At 37.7% G+C, this 20302-nt stretch overlaps 1 pseudogene; it reads left to right on the top strand.

The window, feature by feature from the left end:
* The window catches only part of LOC139870489 (uncharacterized), a 22659-nt pseudogene extending 5144 nt beyond the window's left edge, over positions 1–17515 (top strand).
* The last annotated feature ends 2787 nt before the right edge of the window (positions 17516–20302 follow it).

The following is a 20302-nucleotide window of genomic DNA, read 5'->3' as shown; positions in this document are numbered from 1 at the left end:
CACATCTAAACTGTCCTTGGAACGAATACGGATTTACCAACTTTATACTATTGCACGATCGGGTACACTGCCCGTTAGTGTGTAGTAATCCTTTTAACCGGAAAGTCCCATTATATAAATTATAGACGCGATTTTACACATCAAGTTTTTGGCACCCCTGCCGGGGACAGTTGTGTCAAATTCTCCGTTGAATCAGTGCGTTTAATCAGTTGTTAGTTGTGATTTCGCAGATAACAGGTAGTGCATGCCACGTACGCGTTCATCTAATTCTCCGATTCTTCAACCATTTGCAGAACCCGAAAGAGAGTTATTCAGAGCGTTAAGTCAAGAGCAACAGTCTACGGTGGATTCATCTTTTTCTTCGAGTGCTAATATAATTAATTTGGGTAGTAGTTCTGAGACTGTGGTGCCCGATACACCACCTGAAATCAGAGAAGAAGAAGAATCTTACGTTTCATTAGATCTTTTCGAGACTGAAGATATGGCTGACCAAGCTGATCAACCGAACCGTCCTCAGACTATGGCAGAAAAGTTGAAGGCCACACGAGGGGGCCAAGGCAATTCAATTACTCAACCGAACATCACTCAGCCTTTTCAAATTACAGGGCCGATCCTGAGTTTGATTTCTACTGACTGCCAATTTCATGGCAAGGATAGTGAAGATGCTAACGAGCATCTTCGTATTTTCAATGATGTTTGCAACCTTTTCAAACTGCATGAGGTTGCCGATACTTCGATCAAGACGAGGCTTTTTCCCTGGACTCTTAAGAGAGAAGCTAAGAGATGGTTAGATAAGCAACCAGAAGGAGCGATTACCTCTTGGGATACGTTGGTAGATAAGTTCTTATCAAAGTTTTTCCCTGCGTCTCTAGCTGCTAGACTTCAAGCAGATATTTCTCAATTCAGACAAAAGAGCAGCGAGACACTATTTGATGCGTGGGACCATTATTCTAATATGTTACACTCGTGTCCGCAACACGGGTTGAATGATTTACAAAAGGTCCAGATTTTCTATAAGGGGTGTGACATCCCAACTCGTCAGAGTATTGATCAAGCAGCAGGTGGTACTTTGATGGATAAGACAGAAGAAGAGGCACTAGAGATTATTGAAAAGCAAACTGCTTACACTCACGAATGGCATCAAGATCATGAGTCAACTCGTTCAGCGTCAGTTAAGAGAACCGAAACCACTGGTGCGTTTGATGATTATGGGTCTTTTAATGCTAAGTTAGACAAGTTTGGTAGACACTTGGAGAAGTTGGAGAAGGACATGCATGGTATTAATGTTAGTTGTGAGTTTTGCGGGGGATTACACTTAGGAAAAGATTGTGATGCGGGTTTGACTATGAATCAGAAAGAAGAGATCGCTTATATTAGTCAACAGAACAACAATCGGTTTCAGGGATGTGCGCAGTTTAATAGGAATTTCAACAATCCCTATATTCCTCAAGGTAATCAAGGTTCGAGGTTCCAGCCAAGTTCTAGTGGAGGATATCAACAGCAAGCTCCCGGGTATTTTCAGAAACCCCAAGCCGAAGAGAAAAAGTCCAACCTTGAAGCTATGATCGAAAAGCTTGTGATGTCTCAAACTCAGCTTGTTACTACTGTTACTCAGAATAATGAGAAGAATGATCAAATGTTTCGAAATCAACAAGCGGCTATTCAGAATTTGGAGAAACAAATTGGTCAACTTGCTAGTCAGAATAATGAGAGGAAACCGGGGGAGTTACCGAGTAAGACAGATAATAACCCGAAGAATGGGCACGTTAATGCTATCACCACCCGAAGTGGTTTAGCATATGATCCACCAAGGAAGCCCGATGTGTATGATTTGCGAGTGCCGTTGGTTAAGGATAGTGAGCCGATTGTTGTTAGTGAACCGGAGGGGGATAAGGAGCCGGAACAGGTGATTGAGAAAGTTGTGAGGGTACCGGAAACTGTTGCTGCGAAACCGGTAGTTAAAATGTATCAAACACCGCTCCCATTCCCAAGGAAGCAGAGATTGGAGAAGTTGGAGGCAGAAAAGTCCAAGTTCATGGACTTGATTAAAAAAGTTAACATTAATTTGCCTTTTATTGATGTGATTGCAGGTATGCCCAAGTATGCAAGGTTTCTTAAGGACTTGCTAACTAACAGGAAGAAGCTGGAGAATGTGTCTTCAGTCAGGTTGAATGCCGCATGCTCAGCGGTAGTTGCAAACAAGCTTCCCGAGAAGCTTGAGGATCCTGAAAATTTCACCATTCCTTGTTTACTGGGTAATTTGGATTGTATGAGGTCGTTGGCAGATTTGGGGGCTAGCATAAATTTAATGCCCTATTCTATTTATTTAAAGCTAGACCCCGGGGAGTTGAAACCCACGCGTATGGCTATTCAGCTAACGGACCGCTCTATTAAATTTCCTCGTGGAATTATCGAGAATATGCTAGTTAAGACCGGGTCGTTGGTTTTCCCAGTCGATTTAGTGGTGTTGGATATGGAAGTGGATGAGAGGATTCCACTGATTTTGGGTCGGCCATTTTTAAATACTGCTAGGTGTATCATTGATGTCTATGGCCAACAGTTGACCCTTAGGATAGATGATTTGCATGCAACTTTCTCAATCGACCATGCTTTAAAATACCCTGCCTACACTGATGAGACATGTTATTTTCTTAACACTGTGAATGTCCAGTCTGAATTTTTGCAGGAATTCCTAGAGTTACAGGGTTCAGGAGAGTGTTCATTGGTTGAAATTGATGAAGAGTTGCAGGTTGAGGAGGTGGATATTTTGACCACCTTGATGGAAAACGGCTATGAGCCGACTGAGGAGGAGTTCAAAGAACTCGAACGTGATGCGGATTACCGGAGCAAGTCTTCAATTGAAGAACCTCCTGAGTTAGAATTGAAGCCACTTCCAGATCATTTGGAATACGCTTATTTGCAGGAGGAATCTAAGCTCCCGGTAATTATTTCTTCTTCTCTTACTACAGGTCAGAAAACTGAGCTTGTAACCATGCTCAAGGCCCATAAACCGGCCATTGCATGGAAAATTCACGACATCAAGGGTACTAGTCCCTCCTATTTCACCCACAAAATCCTAATGGAGGAAAACTCCAAACCTGTGGTGCAACGTCAAAGGAGGTTGAACCCGCACATGCAAGATGTCATGAAGAAAGATATCATTAAGCTCCTCGATGCAGGTCTGATTTACCCGATTTCTGATAGCCCGTGGATTAGCCCGGTACACTGTGTACCGAAGAAAGATGGCATGACTATTACCACCAATGATAAAAACGAGTTAATTTCCACTCGGACTGTCACGGGGTGGCGTGTTTGTATTGACTATCGAAAGTTGAACGACGCCACACGCAAGGACCACTTCCCGTTACCTTTCATGGATCAAATGCTAGAGAGGTTAGCGGGAAACAGCTTTTATTGTTTTCTTGATGGTTTTTCGGGCTATTTCCAAATTCCTATCTCGCCCAAGGATCAGGAGAAAACTACTTTCACGTGCCCGTATGGCACATTCTCATACCGACGCATGCCCTTTGGCCTTTGCAATGCTCCAGCCATTTTTCAAAGGTGCATGATGGCCATATTCCACGATATAATAGAGGATTGCATGGAGGTGTTCATGGATGACTTTTCGGTCTTCGGTGGTGTAGTGACCCGAACTTTTCCATGTTTATATATATTAATTGAGATTGATATTTACATGATTAAATGTTTCCAACATGTTAAGCAATCAAACTTGTTAAGACTTGATTAATTGAAATAGGTTTCATATAGACAATTGACCACCCAAGTTGACCGGTGATTCACGAACGTTAAAACTTGTAAAAACTATATGATGACATATATATGGTTATATATATAGTTAACATGATATTATGATATGTAAACATATCATTAAGTATATTAACAATGAACTACATATGTAAAAACAAGACTACTAACTTAATGATTTTGAAACGAGACATATATGTAACGATTATCGTTGTAACGACATTTAATGTATATATATCATATTAAGAGATATTCGTACATCATAATATCATGATAATATAATAATTTAAAATCTCTTTTGATATTATAAACATTGGGTTAACAACATTTAACAAGATCGTTAACCTAAAGGTTTCAAAATAACATTTACATGTAACGACTAACGATGACTTAACGACTCAGTTAAAATGTATATACATGTAGTGTTTTAATATGTATTCATACACTTTTGAAAGACTTCAAGACACTTATCAAAATACTTCTACTTAACAAAAATGCTTACAATTACATCCTCGTTCAGTTTCATCAACAATTCTACTCGTATGCACCCGTATTCGTACTCGTACAATACACAGCTTTTAGATGTATGTACTATTGGTATATACACTCCAATGATCAGCTCTTAGCAGCCCATGTGAGTCACCTAACACATGTGGGAACCATCATTTGGCAACTAGCATGAAATATCTCATAAAATTACAAAAATATGAGTAATCATTCATGACTTATTTACATGAAAACAAAATTACATATCCTTTATATCTAATCCATACACCAACGACCAAAAACACCTAAAAACACTTCCATTCTTCAATTTTCTTCATCTAATTGATCTCTCTCAAGTTCTATCTTCAAGTTCTAAGTGTTCTTCATAAATTCCAAAAGTTCTAGTTTCATAAAATCAAGAATACTTTCAAGATTGCTAGCTCACTTCCAATCTTGTAAGGTATCATCCAACCTCAAGAAATCTTTGTTTCTTACAGTAGGTTATCATTCTAATACAAGGTAATAATCATATTCAAACTTTGGTTCAATTTCTATAACTATAACAATCTTATTTCAAGTGATGATCTTACTTGAACTTGTTTTCGTGTCATGATTTTGCTTCAAGAACTTTGAGCCATCCAAGGATCCATTGAAGCTAGATCCATTTTTCTCTTTTCCAGTAGGTTTATCCAAGGAACTTAAGGTAGTAATGATGTTCATAACATCATTCGATTCATACATATAAAGCTATCTTATTCGAAGGCTTAAACTTGTAATCACTAGAACATAGTTTAGTTAATTCTAAACTTGTTCGCAAACAAAAGTTAATCCTTCTAACTTGACTTTTAAAATCAACTAAACACATGTTCTATATCTATATGATATGCTAACTTAATGATTTAAAACCTGGAAACACGAAAAACACCGTAAAACCGGATTTACGCCGTCGTAGTAACACCGCGGGCTGTTTTGGGTTAGTTAATTAAAAACTATGATAAACTTTGATTTAAAAGTTGTTATTCTGAGAAAATGATTTTTATTATGAACATGAAACTATATCCAAAAATTATGGTTAAACTCAAAGTGGAAGTATGTTTTCTAAAATGGTCATCTAGACGTCGTTCTTTCGACTGAAATGACTACCTTTACAAAAATGACTTGTAACTTATTTTTCCGACTATAAACCTATACTTTTTCTGTTTAGATTCATAAAATAGAGTTCAATATGAAATCATAGCAATTTGATTCACTCAAAACGGATTTAAAATGAAGAAGTTATGGGTAAAACAAGATTGGATAATTTTTCTCATTTTAGCTACGTGAAAATTGGTAACAAATCTATTCCAACCATAACTTAATCAACTTGTATTGTATATTATGTAATCTTGAGATACCATAGACACGTATACAATGTTTCGACCTATCATGTCGACACATCTATATATATTTCGGAACAACCATAGACACTCTATATGTGAATGTTGGAGTTAGCTATACAGGGTTGAGGTTGATTTCAAAATATATATAGTTTGAGTTGTGATCAATACTGAGATACGTATACACTGGGTCGTGGATTGATTCAAGATAATATTTATCGATTTATTTCTGTACATCTAACTGTGGACAACTAGTTATAGGTTACTAACGAGGACAGCTGACTTAATAAACTTAAAACATCAAAATATATTAAAAGTGTTGTAAATATATTTTGAACATACTTTAATATATATGTATATATTGTTATAGGTTCGTGAATCAACAGTGGCCAAGTCTTACTTCCCGACGAAGTAAAAATCTGTGAAAGTGAGTTATAGTCCCACTTTTAAAATCTAATATTTTTGGGATGAGAATACATGCAGGTTTTATAAATGATTTACAAAATAGACACAAGTACGTGAAACTACATTCTATGGTTGAATTATCGAAATCGAATATGCCCCTTTTTATTAAGTCTGGTAATCTAAGAATTAGGGAACAGACACCCTAATTGACGCGAATCCTAAAGATAGATCTATTGGGCCTAACAAACCTCATCCAAAGTACCGGATGCTTTAGTACTTCGAAATTTATATCATATCCGAAGGGTGTCCCGGAATGATGGGGATATTCTTATATATGCATCTTGTTATTGTCGGTTACCAGGTGTTCACCATATGAATGATTTTTATCTCTATGTATGGGATGTGTATTGAAATATGAAATCTTGTGGTCTATTGTTACGATTTGATATATATAGGTTAAACCTATAACTCACCAACATTTTTGTTGACGTTTAAAGCATGTTTATTCTCAGGTGAATATTAAGAGCTTCCGCTGTTGCATACTAAAATAAGGACAAGATTTGGAGTCCATGTTTGTATGATATTGTGTAAAAACTGCATTCAAGAAACTGATTTCGATGTAACATATTTGTATTGTAAACCATTATGTAATGGTCGTGTGTAAACAGGATATTTTAGATTATCATTATTTGATAATCTACGTAAAGCTTTTTAAACCTTTATTTATGAAATAAAGGTTATGGTTTGTTTTAAAAATGAATGCAGTCTTTGAAAAACGTCTCATATAGAGGTCAAAACCTCGCAACGAAATCAATTAATATGGAACGTTTTTAATCAATAAGAACGGGACATTTCAGTTGGTATCCGAGCGTTGGTCTTAGAGAACCAGAAAATTTGCATTAGTGTGTCTTATCGAGTTTGTTAGGATGCATTAGTGAGTCTGGACTTCGACCGTGTTTTCTTTAAAAATGATTGCTTAACATTTTTGTTGGAAACTATATATTTTTAACATATGAATATTATGTGATATATTAATCTCTTAACGTGTTTGATATTATGTGATAGATGTCTACCTCTAAAACAAGTCCCATTGACTCACCTAATAATAATGAAGAGTCAAATGTAAATTGGAATGATTTGTGGACTGATTCACAAGTTCCCGAAGAGGAACCGGAAGAAGAGTCGGAACCGGAAGAAGAATCGGAACCGGAAGAAGAATCGGAACCGGATGAAGAAATAGAACCGGTGGGGGAAATAATAAAACGGTTAAGTAAAAGAAAATCCTCAACCAACCGACCAAAGTTAATTATGGTCAATGGTGTTTCCGCCAAGGAAGCAAAATATTGGGAGGATTACCAATTCTCCGATGAATCGGATTCCGACGAGAATTCCGATGATGTTATAGAAATTACCCCAACTGAATTTAAAAAGGCAAAAGAAAATAATAAGGGAAAGGGCATAAAAATAGAGAAATCTAATTCCAACCCCGATGAACTTTATATGTATCGTCAACCCCCGAAGTCCTTAAGTTGTAACAATGACCCGGGAACCTCTAAACCACCAGGTTTTTCTAAACCAATGTGGACAACGACGGCTCGTATTAGGGGAACATCATATATCCCTTGAAACTTGGCAAAACGAACCAAAACCGAAGAAGAAGAAACGAGCGAGTCGGAATAAGATAGTTGTATTCGTGTGGTGTAATATATGTAATATAGTGTTCTTATGCTTTATGATATATGTAAAAATTGCTTGTATTAATAAGTATTTTTTTATGAATCTAACTCTTGTCTATTTTACAGTTTAAAAACACAAAATGGATAGACAACCCAATATTTTAAGAGACCTACCCGGAGACATGATTGATGAAATCTTGTCTAGAGTCGGCCAGAATTCTTCGGCACAACTATTTAAGGCGAGATCAGTTTGTAAGACATTCGAAGAACGTTCCAAGAATGTCTTGGTTTATAAGAGACTTTCGTTTGAAAGATGGGGGATATCACATTGGGAAACCCATAAGTTACGATGTGTTTACTTTGACGCATATATTGCGGGGAACCCAAATGCTATTTTACGCAACGGGTTAAGAAATTATTTTGACTCAATATATCCGAATATTGGACTTCGTGATTTAGAAAAAGCGGCTAACATGCAACATAAAGAAGCATGTTATGCTTACGGATTAGTAATGTTCGCTTCTCACTTTAACAAGAACATCGGGCTACAACTATTAAACAAAACGTTTCCACAAGTGACGGAGTCGGTAATTGGGGTAAGAAATGAGGTTTTTAGATTATTACGAGACTGTTGGACATTACGTAACCCTCGTCCCTTTGATGACGTTACAACACGCTGTCTTATCAACGGCCATAACGGTTATGTTGCACAAGACCAAGGATGGGAAGTAGTCCTAGTAAAACCAGAATGCATGACTTGTTTCTGGACGTATGAATTACGTGTCTTTATTGCCTTTGCTGAACAACTTGTGTACTAGCTAGAATTGTCTTCACAACTATCTTGTATCAAAGTTATTGTGTGCTATATTTCATGCTTTATGTAAAATAAGCGGTATTGTAAGTTTGTAAAATATTGTATAAAAGTTTGAACGCGAAATATTATTATAATCAGTTTTTCATATAGAATTGTAGTAGTTGAATTGTATATTAGCTACTAAGTATGAACTTAACGGGTAGGTACTACCCGAATTTAAACTTATAAAACGCTAATATGAAGAAAAAGCTTTTATAAATGAGTTCATATTATGCTACGAAATACTATTAACTACTCTTAATATTCTGTATGATTAACTTGTTCCATTTAACTATTTTGAAGGAAATGGCACCGACTACTCGACACACCGTGAATATGAATGAAGAGGAATTCCGTACTTTTCTAGCTTCAAACATAGCCGCAGTACAGGCTGCGCTACATACCAACAATAACCTTGGATCTAGCAGTACAGGAAATCGTGTAGGATGCACCTACAAAGAATTCACTGCCTGCAAACCTTTGGAATTTGATGGAACCGAAGGACCGATCGGATTGAAACGGTGGACCGAGAAGGTTGAATCGGTGTTTGCCATAAGTAAGTGTACTGAAGAGGACAAAGTGAAGTACGCTACGCATACCTTCACAGGTTCTGCGTTAACATGGTGGAATACCTATCTAGAGCAAGTGGGACAAGATGATGCGTACGCACTACCGTGGTCAGCATTCAAGCACTTGATGAACGAGAAGTACCATCCCAGAACCGAGGTCAATAAGCTCAAGACAGAACTTAGAGGGTTACGAACCCAAGGATTTGATATTACCACGTACGAAAGACGATTCACAGAATTGTGCCTATTGTGTCCGGGAGCATTCGAAGATGAGGAAGAGAAGATCGACGCGTTTGTGAAAGGATTACCGGAAAGAATCCAAGAAGATATAAGTTCACACGAGCCCGCCTCCATACAACAGGCATGTAGAATGGCTCACAAACTAGTGAACCAGATTGAAGAAAGAATTAAAGAACAGACTGCTGAAGAGGCCAATGTGAAGCAAGTCAAAAGAAAGTGGGAGGAAAACGGTGATAAGAATCACCAATACAACAACAACAACAATTACAACAATAATCGCAACAATTATCCCAACAATCGCAACATCAATCGCAACTACAACAAACGGCCCAACAACAACAACAACAACAACAACAACAACAACAGCAACTACAACAATCATCCCAACAACAATAATAACCGCAACAACAACAACAATCAGAAGCAGCTATGCCAAAGGTGTGAAAAGAATCACTCGGGGTTCTGCACCAAATTTTGCAACAAGTGTAAAAGAAATGGTCATAGCGCGGCGAAGTGTGAGGTCTACGGACCAGGGGTTAATAGAACGAAAGGAACAAATGGTGTCGGAACGAGTAATGGTGGAGCAAGTAGTGTCGGAGCAAGTTATGCCAATGTAGTTTGTTATAAATGTGGAAAACCAGGCCACATTATTAGAAATTGCCCGAACCAGGAGAACACGAATGGACAAGGCCGTGGAAGAGTTTTCAATATTAATGCGGTAGAGGCACAGGAAGACCCGGAGCTTGTTACGGGTACGTTTCTTATTGACAATAAATCTGCTTACGTTTTATTTGATTCGGGTGCGGATAGAAGCTATATGAGTAGAGATTTTTGTGCTAAATTAAGTTGTCCATTGACGCCTTTGGATAGTAAATTTTTACTCGAATTAGCAAATGGTAAATTAATTTCAGCAGATAATATATGTCGGAATCGAGAAATTAAACTGGTTAGCGAAACATTTAAGATTGATTTGATACCAGTAGAATTAGGGAGTTTTGATGTGATAATCGGTATGGACTGGTTGAAAGAAGTGAAAGCGGAGATCGTTTGTTACAAAAATGCAATTCGCATTATACGAGAAAAAGGAAAACCCTTAATGGTGTACGGAGAAAAGGGCAACACGAAGCTACATCTTATTAGTAATTTGAAGGCACAAAAACTAATAAGAAAAGGTTGCTATGCTGTTCTAGCACACGTCGAGAAAGTACAAACTGAAGAAAAGAGCATCAATGATGTTCCCATTGCAAAAGAATTTCCCGATGTATTTCCGAAAGAATTACCGGGATTACCCCCACATCGATCCATTGAATTTCAAATAGATCTTGTCCCAGGAGCTGCACCAATAGCTCGTGCTCCTTACAGACTCGCACCCAGCGAGATGAAAGAACTGCAAAGCCAATTAAAAGAATTTTTAGAGCGTGGTTTCATTCGACCAAGCACATCACCGTGGGGAGCTCCTGTTTTGTTTGTCAAGAAGAAAGATGGTACATTCAGGTTGTGTATCGACTACCGAGAGTTGAACAAACTTACCATCAAGAACCGCTACCCACTACCGAGAATCGACGACTTATTTGATCAACTACAAGGCTCGTCTGTTTATTCAAAGATTGACTTACGTTCCGGGTATCATCAAATGCGGGTGAAAGAAGATGATATTCCAAAGACTGCTTTCAGAACACGTTACGGTCATTACGAGTTTATGGTCATGCCGTTTGGTTTAACTAATGCACCAGCTGTGTTCATGGACCTTATGAACCGAGTGTGTGGACCATACCTTGACAAGTTTGTCATTGTTTTCATTGATGACATACTTATTTACTCAAAGAATGACCAAGAACACGGTGAACATTTGAGAAAGGTGTTAGAAGTATTGAGGAAGGAAGAATTGTACGCTAAGTTTTCAAAGTGTGCATTTTGGTTGGAAGAAGTTCAATTCCTCGGTCACATAGTGAACAAAGAAGGTATTAAGGTGGATCCGACAAAGATAGAAACTGTTGAAAAGTGGGAAACCCCGAAAACTCCGAAACACATACGCCAGTTTTTAGGACTAGCTGGTTACTACAGAAGGTTCATCCAAGACTTTTCCAGAATAGCAAAACCCTTGACTGCATTAACGCATAAAGGGAAGAAATTTGAATGGAATGATGAACAAGAGAAAGCGTTTCAGTTATTGAAGAAAAAGCTAACTACGGCACCTATATTGTCATTGCCTGAAGGGAATGATGATTTTGTGATTTATTGTGATGCATCAAAGCAAGGTCTCGGTTGTGTATTAATGCAACGAACGAAGGTGATTGCTTATGCGTCTAGACAATTGAAGATTCACGAACAAAATTATACGACGCATGATTTGGAATTAGGCGCGGTTGTTTTTGCATTAAAGACTTGGAGGCACTACTTATATGGGGTCAAAAGTATTATATATACCGACCACAAAAGTCTTCAACACATATTTAATCAGAAACAACTGAATATGAGGCAGCGTAGGTGGATTGAATTATTGAATGATTACGACTTTGAGATTCGTTACCACCCGGGGAAGGCAAATGTGGTAGCCGATGCCTTGAGCAGGAAGGACAGAGAACCCATTCGAGTAAAATCTATGAATACAATGATTCATAATAACATTACTACTCAAATAAAGGAGGCGCAACAAGGAGTTTTAAAAGAGGGAAATTTAAAGGATGAAATACCCAAAGGATCGGAGAAGCATCTTAATATTCGGGAAGACGGAACCCGGTATAGGGCTGAAAGGATTTGGGTACCAAAATTTGGAGATATGAGAGAAATGGTACTTAGAGAAGCTCATAAAACCAGATACTCAATACATCCTGGAACGGGGAAGATGTACAAGGATCTCAAGAAACATTTTTGGTGGCCGGGTATGAAAGCCGATGTTGCTAAATACGTAGGAGAATGTTTGACGTGTTCTAAGGTCAAAGCTGAGCATCAGAAACCATCAGGTCTACTTCAACAACCCAAAATCCCGGAATGGAAATGGGAAAACATTACCATGGATTTCATCACTAAATTGCCAAGGACTGCAAGTGGTTTTGATACTATTTGGGTAATAGTTGATCGTCTCACCAAATCAGCACACTTCCTACCAATAAGAGAAGATGACAAGATGGAGAAGTTAGCACGACTGTATTTGAAGGAAGTCGTCTCCAGACATGGAATACCAATCTCTATTATCTCTGATAGGGATGGCAGATTTATTTCAAGATTCTGGCAGACATTACAGCAAGCATTAGGAACTCGTCTAGACATTAGTACTGCCTATCATCCACAAACTGATGGGCAGAGCGAAAGGACGATACAAACGCTTGAAGACATGCTACGAGCATGTGTTATTGATTTCGGAAACAGTTGGGATCGACATCTACCGTTAGCAGAATTTTCCTACAACAACAGCTACCATTCAAGCATTGAGATGGCACCGTTTGAAGCACTTTATGGTAGAAAGTGCAGGTCTCTGATTTGTTGGAGTGAAGTGGGGGATAGACAGATTACGGGTCCGGAGATTATACAAGAAACTACCGAGAAGATCATCCAAATTCAACAACGGTTGAAAACCGCCCAAAGTCGACAAAAGAGCTACGCTGACATTAAAAGAAAAGATATAGAATTTGAAATTGGAGAGATGGTCATGCTTAAAGTTGCACCTTGGAAAGGCGTTGTTCGATTTGGTAAACGAGGGAAATTAAATCCAAGGTATATTGGACCATTCAAGATTATTGATCGTGTCGGACCAGTAGCTTACCGACTAGAGTTACCTCAACAACTCGCGGCTGTACATAACACTTTCCATGTCTCGAATTTAAAGAAATGTTTTGCTAAAGAAGATCTCACTATTCCGTTAGATGAAATCCAAATCAACGAAAAACTTCAATTCATCGAAGAACCCGTCGAAATAATGGATCGTGAGGTTAAAAGACTTAAGCAAAACAAGATACCAATTGTTAAGGTTCGATGGAATGCTCGTAGAGGACCCGAGTTCACCTGGGAGCGTGAAGATCAGATGAAGAAGAAATACCCGCATCTATTTCCAGAAGATTCGTCAACACCTTCAACAGCTTAAAATTTCGGGACGAAATTTATTTAACGGGTAGGTACTGTAGTGACCCGAACTTTTCCATGTTTATATATATTAATTGAGATTGATATTTACATGATTAAATGTTTCCAACATGTTAAGCAATCAAACTTGTTAAGACTTGATTAATTGAAATAGGTTTCATATAGACAATTGACCACCCAAGTTGACCGGTGATTCACGAACGTTAAAACTTGTAAAAACTATATGATGACATATATATGGTTATATATATAGTTAACATGATATTATGATATGTAAACATATCATTAAGTATATTAACAATGAACTACATATGTAAAAACAAGACTACTAACTTAATGATTTTGAAACGAGACATATATGTAACGATTATCGTTGTAACGACATTTAATGTATATATATCATATTAAGAGATATTCGTACATCATAATATCATGATAATATAATAATTTAAAATCTCTTTTGATATTATAAACATTGGGTTAACAACATTTAACAAGATCGTTAACCTAAAGGTTTCAAAACAACATTTACATGTAACGACTAACGATGACTTAACGACTCAGTTAAAATGTATATACATGTAGTGTTTTAATATGTATTCATACACTTTTGAAAGACTTCAAGACACTTATCAAAATACTTCTACTTAACAAAAATGCTTACAATTACATCCTCGTTCAGTTTCATCAACAATTCTACTCGTATGCACCCGTATTCGTACTCGTACAATACACAGCTTTTAGATGTATGTACTATTGGTATATACACTCCAATGATCAGCTCTTAGCAGCCCATGTGAGTCACCTAACACATGTGGGAACCATCATTTGGCAACTAGCATGAAATATCTCATAAAATTACAAAAATATGAGTAATCATTCATGACTTATTTACATGAAAACAAAATTACATATCCTTTATATCTAATCCATACACCAACGACCAAAAACACCTACAAACACTTCCATTCTTCAATTTTCTTCATCTAATTGATCTCTCTCAAGTTCTATCTTCAAGTTCTAAGTGTTCTTCATAAATTCCAAAAGTTCTAGTTTCATAAAATCAAGAATACTTTCAAGATTGCTAGCTCACTTCCAATCTTGTAAGGTATCATCCAACCTCAAGAAATCTTTGTTTCTTACAGTAGGTTATCATTCTAATACAAGGTAATAATCATATTCAAACTTTGGTTCAATTTCTATAACTATAACAATCTTATTTCAAGTGATGATCTTACTTGAACTTGTTTTCGTGTCATGATTTTGCTTCAAGAACTTTGAGCCATCCAAGGATCCATTGAAGCTAGATCCATTTTTCTCTTTTCCAGTAGGTTCATCCAAGGAACTTAAGGTAGTAATGATGTTCATAACATCATTCGATTCATACATATAAAGCTATCTTATTCGAAGGCTTAAACTTGTAATCACTAGAACATAGTTTAGTTAATTCTAAACTTGTTCGCAAACAAAAGTTAATCCTTCTAACTTGACTTTTAAAATCAACTAAACACATGTTCTATATCTATATGATATGCTAACTTAATGATTTAAAACCTGGAAACACGAAAAACACCGTAAAACCGGATTTACGCCGTCGTAGTAACACCGCGGGCTGTTTTGGGTTAGTTAATTAAAAACTATGATAAACTTTGATTTAAAAGTTGTTATTCTGAGAAAATGATTTTTATTATGAACATGAAACTATATCCAAAAATTATGGTTAAACTCAAAGTGGAAGTATGTTTTCTAAAATGGTCATCTAGACGTCGTTCTTTCGACTGAAATGACTACCTTTACAAAAATGACTTCTAACTTATTTTTCCGACTATAAACCTATACTTTTTCTGTTTAGATTCATAAAATAGAGTTCAATATGAAATCATAGCAATTTGATTCACTCAAAACGGATTTAAAATGAAGAAGTTATGGGTAAAACAAGATTGGATAATTTTTCTCATTTTAGCTACGTGAAAATTGGTAACAAATCTATTCCAACCATAACTTAATCAACTTGTATTGTATATTATGTAATCTTGAGATACCATAGACACGTATACAATGTTTCGACCTATCATGTCGACACATCTATATATATTTCGGAACAACCATAGACACTCTATATGTGAATGTTGGAGTTAGCTATACAGGGTTGAGGTTGATTTCAAAATATATATAGTTTGAGTTGTGATCAATACTGAGATACGTATACACTGGGTCGTGGATTGATTCAAGATAATATTTATCGATTTATTTCTGTACATCTAACTGTGGACAACTAGTTATAGGTTACTAACGAGGACAGCTGACTTAATAAACTTAAAACATCAAAATATATTAAAAGTGTTGTAAATATATTTTGAACATACTTTAATATATATGTATATATTGTTATAGGTTCGTGAATCAACAGTGGCCAAGTCTTACTTCCCGACGAAGTAAAAATCTGTGAAAGTGAGTTATAGTCCCACTTTTAAAATCTAATATTTTTGGGATGAGAATACATGCAGGTTTTATAAATGATTTACAAAATAGACACAAGTACGTGAAACTACATTCTATGGTTGAATTATCGAAATCGAATATGCCCCTTTTTATTAAGTCTGGTAATCTAAGAATTAGGGAACAGACACCCTAATTGACGCGAATCCTAAAGATAGATCTATTGGGCCTAACAAACCCCATCCAAAGTACCGGATGCTTTAGTACTTCGAAATTTATATCATATCCGAAGGGTGTCCCGGAATGATGGGGATATTCTTATATATGCATCTTGTTATTGTCGGTTACCAGGTGTTCACCATATGAATGATTTTTATCTCTATGTATGGGATGTGTATTGAAATATGAAATCTTGTGGTCTATTGTTACGATTTGATATATATAGGTTAAACCTATAACTCACCAACATTTTTGTTGACGTTTAAAGCATGTTTATTCTCAGGTGAATATTAAGAGCTTCCGCTGTTGCATACTAAAATAAGGACAAGATTTGGAGTCCATGTTTGTATGATATTGTGTAAAAACTGCATTCAAGAAACTGATTTCGATGTAACATATTTGTATTGTAAACCATTATGTAATGGTCGTGTGTAAACAGGATATTTTAGATTATCATTATTTGATAATCTACGTAAAGCTTTTTAAACCTTTATTTATGAAATAAAGGTTATGGTTTGTTTTAAAAATGAATGCAGTCTTTGAAAAACGTCTCATATAGAGGTCAAAACCTCGCAACAAAATCAATTAATATGGAACGTTTTTAATCAATAAGAACGGGACATTTCAGGTGGCACTTTCGATTCATGCCTTCTTAATTTAGAGCGGATGTTGGTAATGTGTGAGAAGTCTAATCTTGTGCTCAACTGGGAGAAGTGCCATTTCATGGTGCAAGAGGGCATAGTACTTGGGCACAAGATTTCTAGGGATGGTATTGAGGTAGATCCCGCGAAGGTAACAGCTATTAAGAACCTTCCACCTCCCACCGATGTTAAGGGTGTTCGGAGTTTTCTCGGGCACGTCGGTTTTTATCGGTGATTTATTAAGGATTTTTCTAAGATTGATAACCCGATGAACAAACTCCTCGAAAAGGACACGCCTTGGAACTTCTTCGACGAGTGCCAAAAGGCATTCGATCTTCTTAAGGAGAAACTCATCAATACACCCATCATCATTGCTCCGAATTGGTCCCTTCCATTCGAGCCTATGTGCGATGCTTCTGATTTTTCTGTTGGCTCTGTTTTGGGTCAAAGGGTCGAGAAACATTTCCGACCCATTTATTATGCAAGCAAGACCTTGCAAGGAGCGCAATTGAACTATACTACCACTGAGAAGGAGCTCCTTGCGGTGGTCTTATCATTTGATAAGTTCTGGTCCTACTTAGTCTTATCTAAGACTATAGTCTTTACGGACCATTCTGCTCTTAGGTACCTTTTTACTAAACCGGATGCTAAACCTAGACTTCTTAGATGGATCTTGCTCTTGCAAGAATTCGATGTTGAGATCCAGGATAAAAAGGGTGCCGAGAAATTAGCGGCCGATCACCTTTCACGTCTTGAGAATCCCTAACGTGAGGTTCTTGATGAGACTACTATTCATGATGATTTCCCCGATGAATATCTCATGAAGGTGGAAGATTGTGAAGACCCTTGGTTCGTTGATTTTGCTAATTACTTGGTTAGGGGGTTCTTAGAAAAAGGTTGGTCACATCATAAACGTAAGAAATTATTTAGTGACCTTAAGTATTATTTTTGGGAGGACCCTTAACTCTTTAGGCGGTGTTCTGATGGAATAATCCGCCGATGTGTTTCCGGAGACGAATGCGAGCGCATTCTTGTCCAATGTCATCATAGACCGACGGGTGGGCATTATGGTCCCCAAGTTACGGGGCGAAAAGTCTTTGAGGTCAGTTTTTATTGGCCTACTATCTTCAAGGATGCCCACCGAATTTGTCAATCGTGCGATGCTTGTCAACGAGCGGGCCAAATCACCCAACGAGATGAGATGCCTCAAAATGTCATCCAAGTTTGCGAGGTTTTTGATATATGGGAGATTGACTTCATGGGCCCGTTCCCGAAATCCAATAATAAGCTCTACATTCTCGTTGCCATCGATTATGTTTTGAAATGGGTCGAAGCGCAAGCTTTGCCCACTAATGATGCACGAGTTGTAATTTCGTTCCTTAAACAACTCTTTTCTCGATTTGGTGCCCCGAAAGCTTTAATTAGTGGTCGGGGAACTCACTTTTGTAACGTCCAACTTGAAAAGGTGTTGAAACGATATGGGGTGACCCATAAAGTTTTGACATCCTACCATCCTCAAACCAATGGGCAAGTCGAAAACACCAACCGAGCTTTAAAGAGGATTCTTGAAAAAACCATTGGTTCTAATCCTAAAGAGTGGTCGTATAAGCTTGATGATGCCTTATGGGCATTTAGAACAGCATACAAAACGCCAACCAGAACCACTCCTTTTCGGTTACTTTATGGTAAAGCATGTCATCTCTCGGTGGAGATTGAACACAAGGCTTTTTGGGCTCTCAAAACGAGCAATCTTGATCTTAAGGAGACGGGACGCCTTCGTTTGAGCCAATTAAATGAGCTAGAGGAGTTAAAGCTAGATGCTTATGAAAACTCATTGATTAGTAAGGAAAGGACAAAGAAGTGGCATGATAGTCGTTTAAAAGATCCTAAGGAATTTAAGGAGGGGGATCCTGTGCTTCTTTTCAATTCGCGGTTCCGTTTGTTTCCCAGAAAGTTGAAGTCTAAGTGGTCGGGACCATTTATTGTTCGTAAGGTATATTCCCATGGGGCGGTTGATTTGGTTAACTCGAAGGGGGAAGAGTTTAAGGTTAACGGTCATCGGATAAAACATTATGTCGATGGACCACAAGAGGTGGATGATGAGATTAAACTCATCTTTACTTCTAACGACGCGTGATAGTCTTTGTGGTAATCTTTGTTGTAGAGTTTGTATATTATTTTTGTTTTGTATATTTTCATGCTTGAACAGGTACAATATGATCATTGTTTGGGTGCTTGGTTGCGCGAAATTGTGTTTTAGTTGAAAAAACTTAAAATTTTAAAAAGGAAAAGTCGCCTGTTTTAAGCCGCGGCGCGGCTGTAGAGCCCGCGGCGCGGGTTAACAAGGGTTTTGCAAGTCGAGGGTTTTTAAAAGTTCAGGGATTTTTGATGCATGACCATTCTGCTCTTAAGTACCTTTTCGCTAAACCGGATGCTAAACCTAGACTTCTTAGATGGATCTTGCTTTTGCAAGAATTCGAAGTTGAGATCCGGGATAAAAAGGGTGCCGAGAACTTAGCGGCCGATCACCTTTCACGTCTTGAGAATCCCTCCCGTGAGGTTCTCGATGAGACTACTATTCATGATGATTTCTTGGATGAATATCTCATGAAGGTGGAAGAGTGTGAAGACCCTTGGTTCGTTGATTTTGCTAATTACTTGGTTGGGGGGTTCTTAGAAAAAGGTTGGTCACATCATAAACGTAAGAAATTCTTTAGTGACCTTAAGTATTATTTTTGGGAGGACCCTTAACTCTTTAGGCGGTGTTCTGATGGAATGATCCGCCGATGTGTTTCCGGAGATGAATGCGAGGGCATTCTTGTCCAATGTCATCATGGACCGACGGGTGGGCATTATGGTCCCCAAGTTACGGGGCGAAAAGTCTTTGAGGCTGGTTTTTATTGGCCTACTATCTTCAAGGATGCCCACCGAATTTGTCAATCGTGCGATGCTTGTCAACTAGCGGGTCAAATCACCCAACGAGATGAGATGCCTCAAAATGTCATCCAAGTTTGCGAGGTTTTTGATATATGGGAGATTGACTTCATGGGCCCGTTCCCAAAATCCAATAATAAGCTCTACATTCTCGTTGCCATCGATTATGTTTTGAAATGGGTCGAAGCGCAAGCTTTGCCCACTAATGATGCACGAGTTGTAGTTTCGTTCCTTAAACAACTCTTTTCTCGGTTTGGTGCCCCGAAAGCTTTAATTAGTTATCGGGGAACTCACTTTTGTAACGCCCAACTTGAAAAGGTGTTGAAACGATATGGGGTGACCCATAAAGTTTCGACATCCTACCATTCTCAAACCAATGGGCAAGTCGAAAACACCAACCGAGCTTTAAAGAGGATTCTTGAAAAAACCATTGGTTCTAATCCTAAAGAGTGGTTGTTTAAGCTTGATGATGCCTTATGGGCATTTAGAACGGCATACAAAAAGCCAACCAGAACCACTCCTTTTCGGTTACTTTATGGTAAAGCATGTCATCTCCCGGTGGAGATTGAACACAAGGCTTTTTGGGCTCTCAAAACGAGCAATCTTGATCTTAAGGAGG

This window comes from Rutidosis leptorrhynchoides, chromosome 10 (assembly GCF_046630445.1).
Source record: "Rutidosis leptorrhynchoides isolate AG116_Rl617_1_P2 chromosome 10, CSIRO_AGI_Rlap_v1, whole genome shotgun sequence".
In the NCBI taxonomy this organism is placed as follows: Eukaryota; Viridiplantae; Streptophyta; class Magnoliopsida; order Asterales; family Asteraceae; genus Rutidosis; species Rutidosis leptorrhynchoides.
This window is presented reverse-complemented; position numbering and strand designations above follow the sequence as displayed.